A 14,736-nucleotide genomic window follows, 5' to 3' on the forward strand; every position below is an offset into this window, starting at 1 on the left:
CTGAAAGCTTTTATAAGGCAGATGTCCACTGGGTCATTATCCTTGAATTTGATTGAAATTATTTGAACTGAAGGATTTACGTACAGATACATCACTTGACCATATAACCATAGTGACAATTAAGAGTATTTTGTATTTAAAAAGAGACAAGTTAAGACACATAGGATGGAAGGAAGGGATGGTTAAAACAATGAAAAAAGTACAAGAAAAATCCTAACTTAGTAATGGGAAAACAAAATGAAAAGAACTCACAGAGGCATTCCCTAGTTATTATCTTAGCAATTTTCTGATACTTCATGGCTTTATTTATTCCTTTAGATGAGAATCTTGTGAATATCACAGCTACATCACATTCTGAGAAATGAAAGAAGGAAAGCCTCCTTTTTCCCCAGCTTCTCTCCTACACTTTCAATATTCTGTAAATTTGACCCATTTGTCACCAGGAGGTATGGTTTCTCATTGAAAAACTGGAAGGATCTTATGTAAGCAAATTGGAGTCAGCACGAGGAGCCATCACATTATCTGTCTCATTCTTTCTTTAATTTGGAAAAGGTAACCTTTGAAAATCAGGTGTCCAATGCAAAAATAAGGTCTGTCATCAAGTATAGGCCTACAGCCCCTAATGTGTTTCTTATCATGGAGGAGGGCACTGTAACCTCTTTCTGAGGTGACATGATAGACTTCATATTTATTTAGTAGAATAGTGAAATTTGGAGCAGTGCCTGTTAGGAATCTCAGGGTTGTCCTAGGGACAGTGTAACCTCATTTTGACGTGACCAATGTAACATATCAGAATACTGAAAACAAACTTATTTTCTTCTATTAATAAAGTTTTGGCTCGAATAAGTATTATTATGCCTTTTGTGGTTAAAAGCAAGTTATTGTCTTTCCCAATTTCATGTTAGTTGTGTTTAGCATCCCTTAAATAATTCTTCATCTTGGGGGAGAATACAGCGTCTTTGGCTAGTCAATCTGACAATAAAGTTCATGGGACTGTCATTGGGAAATCCAATTATGGAAAACAGGCAATTGTGGCCAAAGAAAAATCTTGAGGCAACTGCAAACTTTATTGGTTTGCATTTTTGGAACTGAAACTCTTTTTTTTTTAAATGAAGAGATGAAAAGCAGACCACCAAATCAAAAATTGGAATGATAATAATAATTGAATAGATGATTTCTTAAACTTTCCAAAAATTACTGATCTATCATAATTTAAAAAGTTTCTTTAACTTTTTTTTCTTTTTACTCCAGAGATCACTCTGGATCTGTTTCTAAATCTGGTTTAAAAATAAGTTTTTCCAATTATAATTATCGTTTCACTTATATTACATATATTAGAGTAGTAAGTCATGCAAATAGCAAATACTTCAATGTGGTTTCTCATCCAATGACAGCTGATAATAAAGTACTAGTAGATGATGAATATAGCTACACAAAATTCCTAAAACATTGGAAATGAAGAGAAAATTATGGAGAATTTCTTCTCATATTGCACACGTCAGTGATGTTTCACTGATACCGATACTATGGAAACTCAACTTATTTGACAATTTATTATTTAACTAATGTCTCCTAGTGGAGAAGATTGACCAGTCTAACATATCCTGGTTTCATAAGGATGTTTCTGGAAGGACAGTACCCTAAACAGAAAATACATGCACATAATGGGTACTTCATAAAGACATACTAAGAATTTAAAATATAGTATCCAGGACTGTAGTTACTTTGGTAGATCCATTGGGAGAACTTTGTTAGAATAATTCTTGAAGTAGCTCCACATAGCGTTACACTTGAATTTTAGGCTTAATGGGCAACAATAAATAGTGTATTGTCAAAACTCAAGACAATGGTACATTGAAAAAAATGTTTTAAGGATGCTGTTACCATTGCCACTTGAACACACTGTATTTTTAAAATGATTCCTCCATAAGCCATTTGTTTTCTCTTGAGTTTCAGTTGGCAATTTGAGTAGTATTCCCCAGATAGCTTGCACCTGATGTACAATCTTCCCAGACAAAGTGCGCTGAGAAAATCACAGCTACACTGCTGGAAAGAGTTATCTACACTCCCATTCTCTACTTCTTCCTTCATCTCCCACTCAAGTCCTCAGCCTATTTCAGCTTCTGACTTTGCCACTTACTGGCTGTGTGACCTTTGTGTCTCCATTTTCTCATCTGGAAAAGGGGATAATAATAAGGCCTATTTCATAATGTGATTGAATGAGTGTGCGTGTATTTTGTGAACACACACCTATATGTATATACACACATATGTGTTTATATATATGCTAATAGTAACTTTTCAATATGTTACTGTATATGACATTTTGTCTTCTGTCCTATATTGCCTTGAGACCACGATCTCTTATGTCACCAAATGGTCTGTGCAAAGAGAATAGACACCTCTTGGTCCTTGTATTGCTGGACTTCTCAGCCATATTGGACACTGTTGAGCACTTCCTTTTCCTGAAACTCTTTCACTCTTCCTATTTTCATCAAGATTTCTCTGCCTCAGTCCTTTTTTTGTGCTCCTTCCTGTTTCTCTTATGCTTTTTCAGAGCTTAGCCCTTGGCACTTTGCTCTTCTTGCTTACACGCATTCCCTTTGGCCAATGTCATTTGGTTTTAGAACATGAATTATTGTAAAACCTATAAGATGATGACTTCCAAATTTCTATTTCCAGCCTAGACCTCACTATTGAGCATCAAACCTCTATATTCACCTGCCTGCTGGGTATTCTATACTGGATGGCCCATGTGTACCTCACATTCAGCATGCTCAAAATTGGGCTTGTCATCGTCCCTGCCCTATCTTCCCTCCCACGTTAAATGGTACCACCATTTACCTAGTTGCTCTTCAGACTTGAGGGTTATGTTTGTTTTTTCTCTTCCTCTTCCTATCTTATCCATATGCAGTATCAAATCCTATATACTCTTCATTGTATGTATTTCCTTAATCTGATTTCATCTCGACTGCCCCTACTCTAATTTGCCTCTGGCATGACCTACTAAAACAACCTCATCATCAGCTTCTTCACCTCTAGCCCTGTCTTCATTTCTCTACATAGAAGATAAAAGATGGTTCTGCAAAGCAAATCTAATTATATTCTTCCCCAGCTTCAATATACTCTGTCTCTTTAAAGGGGTATATAAGGCCCTGCATGATGTAGCCTCTGTTTATCTCTCCAGTTTGCCCACCTCCATAGAATCTATGCTTTCCTATCTCTGGCATTCTGCACATGCTGTTTCCTCTGCCTGAAACACTTTTCTAATTCCTCCAATCTTCTCTGGCTCAGTTGATAATTATATGTTAGAGCTTAGTTTGGATTTAACTTCCTGTAGGAAGCCTTCATAGGCATTGATTCCTCCAAGACATTTCTCATGATGCCTTTACTTTTTTCATCGTAACATGTATTATATTGCCTTGCAATTGTCCATTTACTTCTCTTTCCCTACTAGACTCTTAAATTCCAACAGGGCAAAGATCATGTCTACATTTTCAAAGTTATATCCCCAGCTCCCCAGCATCTAGGTTAATGTTAATAATTGAGAATGTACAGAATAAAAATTTATGAGTGCGTATGTATTCGGCTATGAGACTTTTCAAGCAAAAATAACTGAAAAATGGGTCAAATCTCATAATTTGCTTTTTTTTTTTAAAAAAAAAAAAAGAAATTTAGACTGTCATTAAAACATCAGTACAAATGAACCTAGAGTACACTACAAGGTTCACATTACAAGGTTCACACAATGTGGAGTAACATTTTAAGCCACAGAATTATGTGGTCTGGGGCAATTCTCTGTTTAATGACATCACAGCTTAATTTAATACTGGTGTCATTCCCAACCCAAACATCTAGGACATGGGAAGCAACTCAAGTCTTGTCTGGTCACAGTTATTCATACTGTATTTTATTCAGCCAATTTATTTTAATAATCAGAATGCTTCACATCTTTATAGTTTGAAAGGGAGAATTTTTCTCAGTTCTCTGGGCTTTTTTTCGTATTAAGCTTTTACATTGTATGACCTATTTTTTTTTCAGCCTATGTTTTAAATACCTGTTTATCCTTTTTTTCCTGCTCCTCCACAAAGTGAAAACTCATTTATATGGTAAACTCTCCAATTCCATAATCTTTCATTTTCATTTAGAGGAGGAGTCCTTAGTAATACAGCTTTGAACTAGTGATATTATCATTCTGTTTAGTTGGCTTACCATCTCCGTTGATTTTAATGTCAATATCCCCATTTTTAACCACTAATATAGAACTGGCTATTTACTCCCATTTTAAAAGGTACTTAATTAGATACCCTTCTACCTAGCTGCTTGTTTAATCTTCCTTTTCTATCAAACCATGTTACTAGTGGAGACAGATTTTAAACACATTAAATATTTTGGAGAGAATTACTTAAAAATAGTTACAAGGTAAATTTTTTCCCGCTTGTATATGTGGTTTCACCCCTGAAAGCTTTCCATTTGTGCTCAAAAGTGTTTTTTGGAGAAAATAATTTTTTTTCCAAAATTTTTAATGGGAAGTATAGGATTTAGTTATTTCTACTGGACATATTTCATAATTTAAAAAGAAGTTTTAAGGTTGTGGGCATAAAGCATATATTAATATATATAATCCCTGATTGCTTGATATATGTGTGTGTATGTGTGTGTGTGTGTACCTATAAATACACATACATAGAAATACAATCTGTATTTACTATATTTATATATACCATATTTAGGATATATATTATATTTATATTATATAATGAATATGTGTACTGTATATATCACACATACTATAAATACTGTGTTTATGTATACATATATATAATATTGTCCCAAGTAATTTATAAATACTTGTTGATGAATCAATATTCTGAATTAAAAAATACAGTTAGTTACCTTAGGGAAATTGGCAATAGAAATGATATCTGAAAAAGAATATCAATTATAATTTATATTATGCTTATAGAAACCAAGATGCTATGTTAGGTTCAGTAAAGAAACAGAATTTTCAGCATAATATATATTAAGATTTCCTTCAAATAAGGGAAAACACCTACAATGAAAATACATTAATGTAAGTCTCCATCCCTATCCTCCATTATGCTGCCCAAATATGCTTAAGTTACAATTACTTGACATTTGTTTATCACATACTTTTATAGCTCAATAGCTTTGGAAATGAGTGTCTTCTTACCTTGTAAGCTCCTATACCTATTCCAAGATTTTCCTCAAATTTCCTTTGCTCCATGAAGTTATATCTTTCGGCTCCCACAATTCATTGGAGATATCTCTATTATTGCTTACCAAGTTGTGTCACTTTCCTAGTCTACTTTTCTATCTTTCACACTAGGACTAATGTACTGTTAAGCATTATAGGCAGAGACCCGGGCAAAAATGTCCTAGCTTCTGGAAAACACATATATTAGTTATAAATTATGAAAAAATCTATATCAAAATTAAAAAATATTAAACTGTCTATAAAAATAATCGCAAGCAAATGTAATTCAACCCAATGTGGTTATATGAATTATATTTAATGTGAGATATGAATACATTTTAATGTTTTATATGATGTCAGGCAGATTTGCAAAACTAATTGGCTAGAGCCTGAGAAGGTCTCAAGTTGGCTCTGTGGTCCCACTAAACTTTGAGAGCAAGAATTGTGTTTGACTCATTTTTATAATCCCAAAGACCAATGGCTGTCACTGGCATATGATAAGCACTTAACCATTTGTGGCAAGGAAATGTCTGGAAATTATAAACAACCTGTAAATATCACATGGCTGAGTAAAATCTATATTAAATGAATATAGCCTGAGAGGAAGCGTATCTTAGTTGTTAAGAACGTGGCATTGTAAGCTCCAGAAACCTGGGTTAGAGTTGTGTTTCCATCACTTATTAGAGGGGTGATTTAGGGTGAGTCATATATCTCTCTAAGAATAAATCCTTTCCCTCATCAAAGGGGATAAGAGTAGTAATTACCTTTGAGGATTGTCATGAGGATTAAAGGAGACGATATATACTAAACACTTAGCATGGTGTATGGCATAAGGTAAGGGTCCAATAAAAGTTCAATTATTATTATTAATATTATTACTATAAACTAGACAAAAGGTAGCTTTAGCAAAAATAACTACATTTATAGTATTTAAATCTTTAAATAGCTTCCAGTCTTGTCAGCCAAATTTGATGAAAGTAGAGATAAGAGGTCATAGCGTACAACTTTCTCTAAATTTTCAATTCTTACCAGCAACAGATTGTAAAAAAAAAAACTGGAATAAGTCAAATTTTGAGGCTCTATGTAAATTTAAAAAAGTGATGGCGATAAAAGCTTTCTTATTCTCAAGATAACATGCATGAAAACAATTTGTGATTCAGGATAGCAATACGGGTATGTCTTTAAGCCAACTAACTCTTTGTGACACATTGTCCTTGCTTTCTAAAGTAGGCCTCATCTCACTTTTAATGTGTGAAAGGAGAGATTATTCAACACAGTGGTAGACACATTTTTGTTCTCAAGAACACTGCGATATCATTAATCTTCTGGCACGCCTGCAAAGGCGGGTTATGTGAATGCTAGTCTTTTGCAAGGCTATAAATAAAGTTTAAAGAGAGAAAGAGACAGAAAGAAAAGATGTTTTCCTGAAGCTTCTATTGCCACAGTACGGACCACATTAAGGGTGCAATAACTTACCAGTAATAACACTTTTAAAATCCTCTTTATGGGTTTTCAACATCTGTCTAGAAAAATCCAGCCTAAAAATAGAATGTGGTCTTGTAACGCAGCTTTCTCAAATTGGTTATCCTAAATACTCTCCTCATTGAGTAGTCACATGGGACTATTTAGAGCCATATTTCTGATATAGCAATGCTTTATCATGTATATCACAGGCTTAGCATCCTGTAAGATACCGCCATACACATTCATATATTAGGGTGTGTGTTTACACGTGCGTGTGTGTATGTCTGTGAAGCAGTTCCTTGGGAATGGGAAAGCCTCAGTGAAAATAATTTTTGCTTCTTTGGCTTCTGAAATGTAAAGCAAAAAAAGACACAAAGTTTTTTTTTTTTCATTTTTTATGTTAGGAATTTCATTCTATATGATAGTCTAATAGATCTAAATTTCCTAATTATCCATGTTTGAAAATACTATCAGGAGTAATGCTTGTGTGCTAAATGCTGTTAGAGCATGTTTTTGGGTTATTATTACATATAATATAGACTTAATTTTCTCATCAAAATCAAAATGGAATACCTGGTGGCATTTTATTTTATTTTATTTATTTATTTGGTCCTAGAAAAGTCCTCTCTCTGATGGCTCTTCAGTGGGCAAAATTCCTAACGTCATGAGATCTGATACAAAGAAATTAACATGTAATGATTATTATTTAGAGCTATTTTTATTCAAACCTATAGAGCTAAAAAGACCAAAAATAAATAAATTAAAAACCAATAAACTTGCTTGTACTCTAATTATATCTTGCCATGCACCCAGGTTTTATTTTTCACAGTGTTGTGGAATTTGGGACTTCCAAACTGTATGTGACAAATAAAGACAATGCTATTAGAATTTCTTTGCTATTCTGTTTTTAAAGGGTATATATTGCAAGTAATAAGCAACATTTCTGGGAGTTTTTCAGGTAGAGCAAACCTTTAGATTCGAGACAGTCTGCTGACACTGCAGTCCCAATCCCTTCATCACGCTCATAACTGAACTTCAAGTGAGCTCCCGGCTCTTGTGGCTCTTTCCTTTGCTCTCTGAATTTTGGAGGCCTCATTTAGGGGCTTGAGATGAGACCATCATTTCTCTACCAGTCTTTGCTGGGGCTCCACTCCCGCACAGCCCACATCTGGGGAGCTCATTATATTCTGCAACAGATTAGGATGGAACAGGCAGCTTGAATTCCTCATCCAAGAAGCATACAAGTAATTTCCACGCTATTTGCTCAGGAAGCTGAAAAACAATCCTAGATCTTCTCCTCAAGCCAGAAGGTAGAATCCTTGGGGCCAGCATGGCCTTCACAGATCTAGTTTTGACTATCATGAGGGACTGGTAGTAATGAGATATTTTTAATAAGGTTTCAAAACGCATTGATGATAGATTTAGGGAGTACAGTATATCCCTAATTTATAGAGGAAAACGGTAAGAAAAGGAAGATAAATAAATAGTCATTAACATTTATGAAGTTCTTCTTATAACTGGTTAAATACACAATTACCTCCTTTATTCTTTAAAATAGTTTCATGAAGTATATATTACTTTCCTACTGGACAATGAAGGAAACACACTATTGACACAGTTTAGGTAATTGTGACCTCAAAATAACTAAGTGGCAGAGATAGGATTTGAACCCAAGTTGGTCTGATTCTAAAGTTTGCATCCTTTAACTCAAACGGGATCAACAGTATTGACCCAGGGTCGGGTGGTGGTTGAAGCAAGATTTCACCTGACGGTTTCCTCCTTTCTTTCCCCTTCAGCAACGGTCTCTTCCCTTTTGCTGGTCCCTATTCCTATCCACTAGCCCATTTTTCACAGGCCTTGTTTTGCCACACCCTTGTCCACTCCCAATATAAATGTTAACTGAAAACAACACTAGCTAATCATACTCCTCTGACAGATGTTTGTATTTTGGTAAAAATCAACACCCTAAAATGCCTTTAAGATTTACAAAACTGTCAGGGTGCAGTGGCTCATGCCTATAATCCTCCAAGCACTTTACAAGACCAGCCTTGGCAACATACTGAGACTCTGTCTCTACAAATAATAAAAAATAAAAAATTAGCTTGGTGTGGTGGCTCGTACCAGCAACTCAGGAGGCTAAGGCCAAAGAATCACTTGAACCCAGGAGTTCAAGGCTGCTGTGAGCTATGATGACACTACTGCACTCTAGCCTCGGTGACAGAGCAACACTCTGTCTCTGAAAAAATAAAGTAAAATAAATAAATAAAGACATAAATAAAACATGTACTTTAGACAATAGGACAGTTGGAGAATATTGGAGACATATAAAGGCTAAGAAGCTGTGTCTTCTCAGAAAGGGGTTTGAGGCTTGAAAAACTCAGTGTTTTTCCCTTAAATGTCTTTATACAGGCAAAATCAGTCTAAAATGAACCCCAAGAGCAGATTTGAGGGCAAAAGAAGTCATGAACTAAATAGCTTAAGGGGGGAGAAATGTAGTCAGGGTGGCACAGAATAAATCCTTTGCATGGTGACACTAGAGTGTTCCGTGAGGTTCTGAACCTTGTATAAAATCCTAGGTTCTCTTCCTTCATTTCCACTTTATTTAATTCCACTGAAAAGACTCAGATTAGCAACACAAGGCCTCAGAACACTCTTAGGAATGCATTTCTTCTCCTTACCCTTAAATAGAGCTGCTTCCTGCTCAAGGGGCTGGGATCTGTGGCCCCCACAGGATAGTCACAAGTCTGCTTGAGAGCTGGTGATGATACAGAGCTCCTTCTTTTAAAACTAATATTTACTAAGCACAGAATCTTAGGGAATGTAAACTTGCTAAATTCGCGAGTGTATAGAGAAAAAATATGTCAAGAAATCATGAAATAATATCTGAAAAAACTTATAAAATACAGCAGAAAAAATATTGTCCATCATCTCACCACTCTAACCTACCAAATGACATACTTTGTAAGCTTCTAACTTTTTTCTGGGAATATGTATTAACATAATTTTAGTTATAACTCAGATTTTTAAGTGTCTTTTTTCTTTCTCCTAATATGACATGGACATTTTCCAGGCTACTAAGCATTCTTCATTAATTAGGATGAATGAGGAGTTTTTTTTTTTCTTTTTGACAGGGAGGATGGGGATAGCGCTTCATTCAAAAATTATTAATTATTTATTTATAATTGACACATAATATTTATACATAGTTATGGGGTACACTATTATGTTTCAGTGCATGTATACATTGTATAATGATCAAGTCAGGGTAATTACTGTGTCTATACTTTAAATATTTATCATTTCTTTGTGGTGATAACATTCAAACTCTTTTAGCAATCGTGAAATACATACTACATTGGTATTTACTATAGTCACCTTACTTACTAGGTAATAAATAGAACACCAGAACTTATTCTTCCTGTCTAACCATACTTTGCCCATTGACCAACCTCTCCTAGTCCCCCTCACCCTCTATTCTCCCAGCTTCTGGTAACCACTATTCTACTCTCTACTTCTATGAAATGAACTTTTTTATATTCCACATATGAGTGAGATAATGCAATGTTTGTCTTTCTGTACCTGGCTTATTTCATTTAAGATAATGTCCTCCAGGTTCATTCATGTTGCCACTATGACAGGATTTCATTCTGTTTTACGGCTGGATAGTTTTTCATTGTATATACATACAACACATTTTCTTTACCCATTCATCTGTAGATGGGCATTTAGGTTGACTCCATACCTTGAATATTGTGAATAGTGCTGCAATACACATGGGAGTGCCCATGTCTCTTTGACCTACTGATTTCATTTTCTTTGGATATATACCTAGTAATGGGATTGCTGGATCATGTGGTTGTTCTATTTTTGATTTTTTTGAGGAACCGCCATGCTGTTTTCCATAATGACTACTAACTTACCCTCCCATCAACAGTGCATAAGAGTTTCCTGTTCTCCCCATGCTCACCGGCATTTGTTATTTTTTGTCTTTTTGATTATGGCCATTCTAACTTGGATGAAATGATGTCTCATTGTGGTTTTGATTTGCATTTCCCTAATGATCAGTAATGTAGAAAATTTTTTCATGTATCTGTTGTCCATTTATATGCCTTCTTTTGAGAAATATCTATTCAGGGCTTTTGCTCAGTTTTTAACTGTTTGTTTTCTTGCTATTGAGTTGTTTCAGTTCTTTGTATATTCTAGATATTAACTCCTTGTCAGATGTATAGTTTGCAAATATTTACTCTCATTCTGTCAGTTGTCTCATCACTCTGTTAGTTGTTTGCATTGCTGTGCAGATGCGTTTTAGTTTGATGTAATCCCCTTTGTCTGTTTTTGCTTTTGTTACCTGTACTTTTGAGGTTTTACTTAAAAACCTGTACGCAGTCAAATTTTATGAAGCATTTTCCCTATGTTGTTTTCTAATAGTTTCATAGTTTTGAGTTTTACATTGATGTCTTTAATAGATTTAGAATTGATTTTTGTATATAGTGAGAGAGTGGGGCCTAATTTCATTCTTCTGCATGTGGATATCCAGTTTTCCCAGCACAATTTATTGAAGAGAATGTCCTTTCCCCAATGTGTGTTCTTGGTGCCTTTGTTGAAGATCAGATGACTGTAAATGCATGGATTTATATCTGGGTTCTATATTCTGCTCTATTGGCCTATGTATCTGTTTTTATGGCAGTACCATGCTGTTTTAGTTAATATAGCTTTATAGTATATTTTGAAGTCAGGTAGTATGATGTGTCCAGTTTTGTTCTTTTTGCTCAAGATGGCTTTGGCTACTTTGATATTTTAGCAATGTTAATTCTTCCAATCTGTGAATATAGGATATCTTTCCATTTATTCATGTTCTCTTCAATTTCTTTCATAGTTTTATAGTTTTCATTGTAGAAATCTTTCACCTCTTTGCTTAAGTTATTCCCAGGTAATTTTTTTTGTAGCTATTTTAAATGGAATGCTGTTTTGATTTCTTTTCCAGATAGTTTGCTATTGGTGTATATAAACACTACTGATTTTTATACGTTAATTTTGTATCCTGCAACTTTATTAAATTCATTCATTTCTGAAAGGCATAGATGTTCTGTTCTGTCATATATCTAAATGCATGAATTTCTTCCTTACAAGCATTGCATAAATGACAATATAGTCCAGCCACAAATATTAAATATTACTCAGATTATATAGATGCTACATTATAGCTCTCAGGGAATTGCTAACATCATCACATTTTAAATATATCCCAATTCTGTTATTTAATTATACTTAACAATTGGCTTCATCAAAACTAGTGTTTAGAAAGAGAACAAATGCAATTGACATGAAACCTCCTAGTAAATAATCATTGAGTTTAGATATTTTTTGAAGGTTGCTTAGATTTCTGTTCTACATTTTTGCTGAGAATTTGTTTTACACTAAAGAATGTCTTTGGGCTATTTGCAGCTGTTGTGGCCTGGCCTTACCGCATTAGCTGTGATCTGTGGGAAGAGAAGGAGACAAATTGTGACACTGTCCCTTATCAAAGGACCACACAGTTGTTCGCCACTTTGACTCCATGATGGATAGTTATCTTGAGGTTTGACGGGTGTAAGGCTAAAAGTTTACAGGAAAATAGTGCAGGAGCCCAGTAGCTGCTTGCTATTGACATTTACTTGATAACATGAGGTTAATCAATCTTCTCTATTGTCTTTAGCTTCAATTTTGTTTTCTGTTCAAGCTTCATTTTTCCCACCTCTTCAGATTGACATGCCATAAAAAAGTCTAGAGACAAAAAAGGAAAAAAAGAACTCCATATTATTGATCTCATCAAACTTCTGTTGTAAGTACTTATACTGAAGACACACAGACAGATGCACACACATATATCCATCCTCTGTGCATAATCTGGATGTTAATCCAGTGAATGCTTGAAGAAAGGAAAATAGATTTTTATGATCAAAAGTTTAATAATACTGACCTTGAAGAAAGAAATTGTTCTTAAGCTATTTTATTCATTTTTGAGAAGGAGCACATTATTGTTCATTGATCATTCCACTTGACACATTTCCTCAAAAATTGCTTTGGTTTAGTTTAATGTCTAGTTTATTAGATGTTACTTTGAAACAATCACTTGACTATCTAAATATGTGAATTTTTTATTTGGTTTCGAGAGATTGAATAGTATAACACATGCTGTTTCTGCCATGCCAGAATTCCTCAAAGAAGAATAAAAGGGAAAAGTCCCTGTGCTTTTTGTGAAATTTTATTACCCCATTTAGTGCATTAGTTGAGAGAAATAATTAGTATTTGAAAACGTTTTTTTTAGTTTTATTGAGATATAACTTACATACAATAAAATTCACAAATTTTAAAAGTGCAATTTGATGAGTTTTGACAAACGTATACAGTCATATTACCACTACTACAATCATGACATAGAACATTTTCATTATCACCCCAACATTTCATTGTGCCCCTTTGTAGTCTTTCCCCTGCCCACATCCCCTGGCTACTGGTATCCACTGAAAAATATGGATAACGTCATCAATGTACATGTTAATCCACATGCAGAGGTCACGCTATCTTCTCTGTGTTGTTCCTATTGCAGTACATGTGCTGCCCCAAGTGAGCACTTACAAAGTTTCTAGAAGTAAGTCATGGCTATATATGTGTTTGTAAACTTTTTACAGCACTCATTTAAGATATTATTTCCAAGAGTAGAAATAATGCATTAAGATATTAATGAATTAGTATTCATTAAGATTTTATTTCTAAGAGTAGATCAGAAATATACTTTCAGTCCTCTTGGAAAAGAAAAGTCAGCAGTTTCATACCACCCACAGCACAACGTAATGCTTGAGATACTGTCCTGCTCTCATGTCTAATTCATAGCTCTTTCTGAAACACTGGGGTGTTAATTAATAATTAGCTTTCCTTGGTCATCTTGTATTTTATTACCTTAAGAATACATTTATATCTGAGCTTTTGAAACAACAAGTGGATTGACTCTGCCTCAGTTAATCACTTTGTTAAGTTCTAAAGCACAAAGAATTGTTGAAATACAGTTTCTAAGTGTGGAAGAGAAAGGCCAAGCAATTTAATTTACTCTGCTGATTTGATAAATGACTAAAAAGGAGGAAACAATAAGTGTGTTAAAATTGTTGTATATACCCTTGGCTGACAATTTTTGTTCCATTATATGTGAAGAGATTTTAAGTGTAAGAACACTGTTCATTGTATACAAATGCAAAGCATTCTTATCGTTGGGTGTTGTCAGTACACATACACTATGTAGATAATTTTAGCCATAATGGATATACCATTTCAGTTATTAGATTGAAGTTTTTTGCTTTGATTTTTTTAACTAAAAATAGGTAATCATAAATGAGGCCAGAATACATGTGAGTGCTCAAGAAGTTGCAAATGAATGAGAGTCTGCAATAAATATTATGTTGTACTCATATCTTAAAGTCCAATTGTACCATTTGGTTATTTGCAGGCATTTGTATTTGACTTTTTTAAAGAGGTTTTCTACTTAGATAATATGAAAATATTAATATTAAAATATTAATAAGGCATGGATATTTAGCTGATGTATTAAGGTTTATAGGTTTTGGAATAGAGATGCAATTGTTACAGTGTAGATTTCACGATGAATCTAAAATGCATCACTTGTGAGACTCAAGTTATTTAGTTAAAGATGAGGAGTTGCTGTAGAATGGAAGCAATGAATTTTGAAAAAAAACATTTTTTTTAACTTTTATGCATTTTTATTTTACCTCTATTTACCTCTCTATTTATAAGCCACATCTTCCAAAGAATCCCTAGAAACCTACATTTTTCTCTTTGCTAAGCATAAATATAAAATGTTAGTTAAACAAGAGTGAGAACCTATATTATTTTTCCTAGAGAAGGGGTGAAATTTAATTTGCATTATTCTTTGTTTACATATTCTTAAAAAGCTTGCTCCCTGAACCTCCAATCTCTAAACTCAATATTTCCTAGTGATTTGAGACTAATAGGAAGCTCAAAGTGTTTGAGAACTCCAGAGAAAGCCTACTCCTATTATTTTC

The 14,736-nt window shown here is 34.1% G+C and overlaps 1 non-coding gene across 1 annotated transcript; it reads right to left on the reverse strand.

Annotated features, from left to right (window-relative positions):
- Positions 1–13,188: 13,188 nt before the first annotated feature.
- On the reverse strand, positions 13,189–13,296 carry LOC123648715. Its single transcript, XR_006738736.1, has one exon. It is a non-coding gene; the product is annotated as a U6 spliceosomal RNA (small nuclear RNA).
- Between the last annotated feature and the right edge of the window lie 1,440 nt (positions 13,297–14,736).

This window comes from Lemur catta, chromosome 12 (assembly GCF_020740605.2).
Source record: "Lemur catta isolate mLemCat1 chromosome 12, mLemCat1.pri, whole genome shotgun sequence".
Lineage (NCBI taxonomy): Eukaryota > Metazoa > Chordata > Mammalia > Primates > Lemuridae > Lemur > Lemur catta.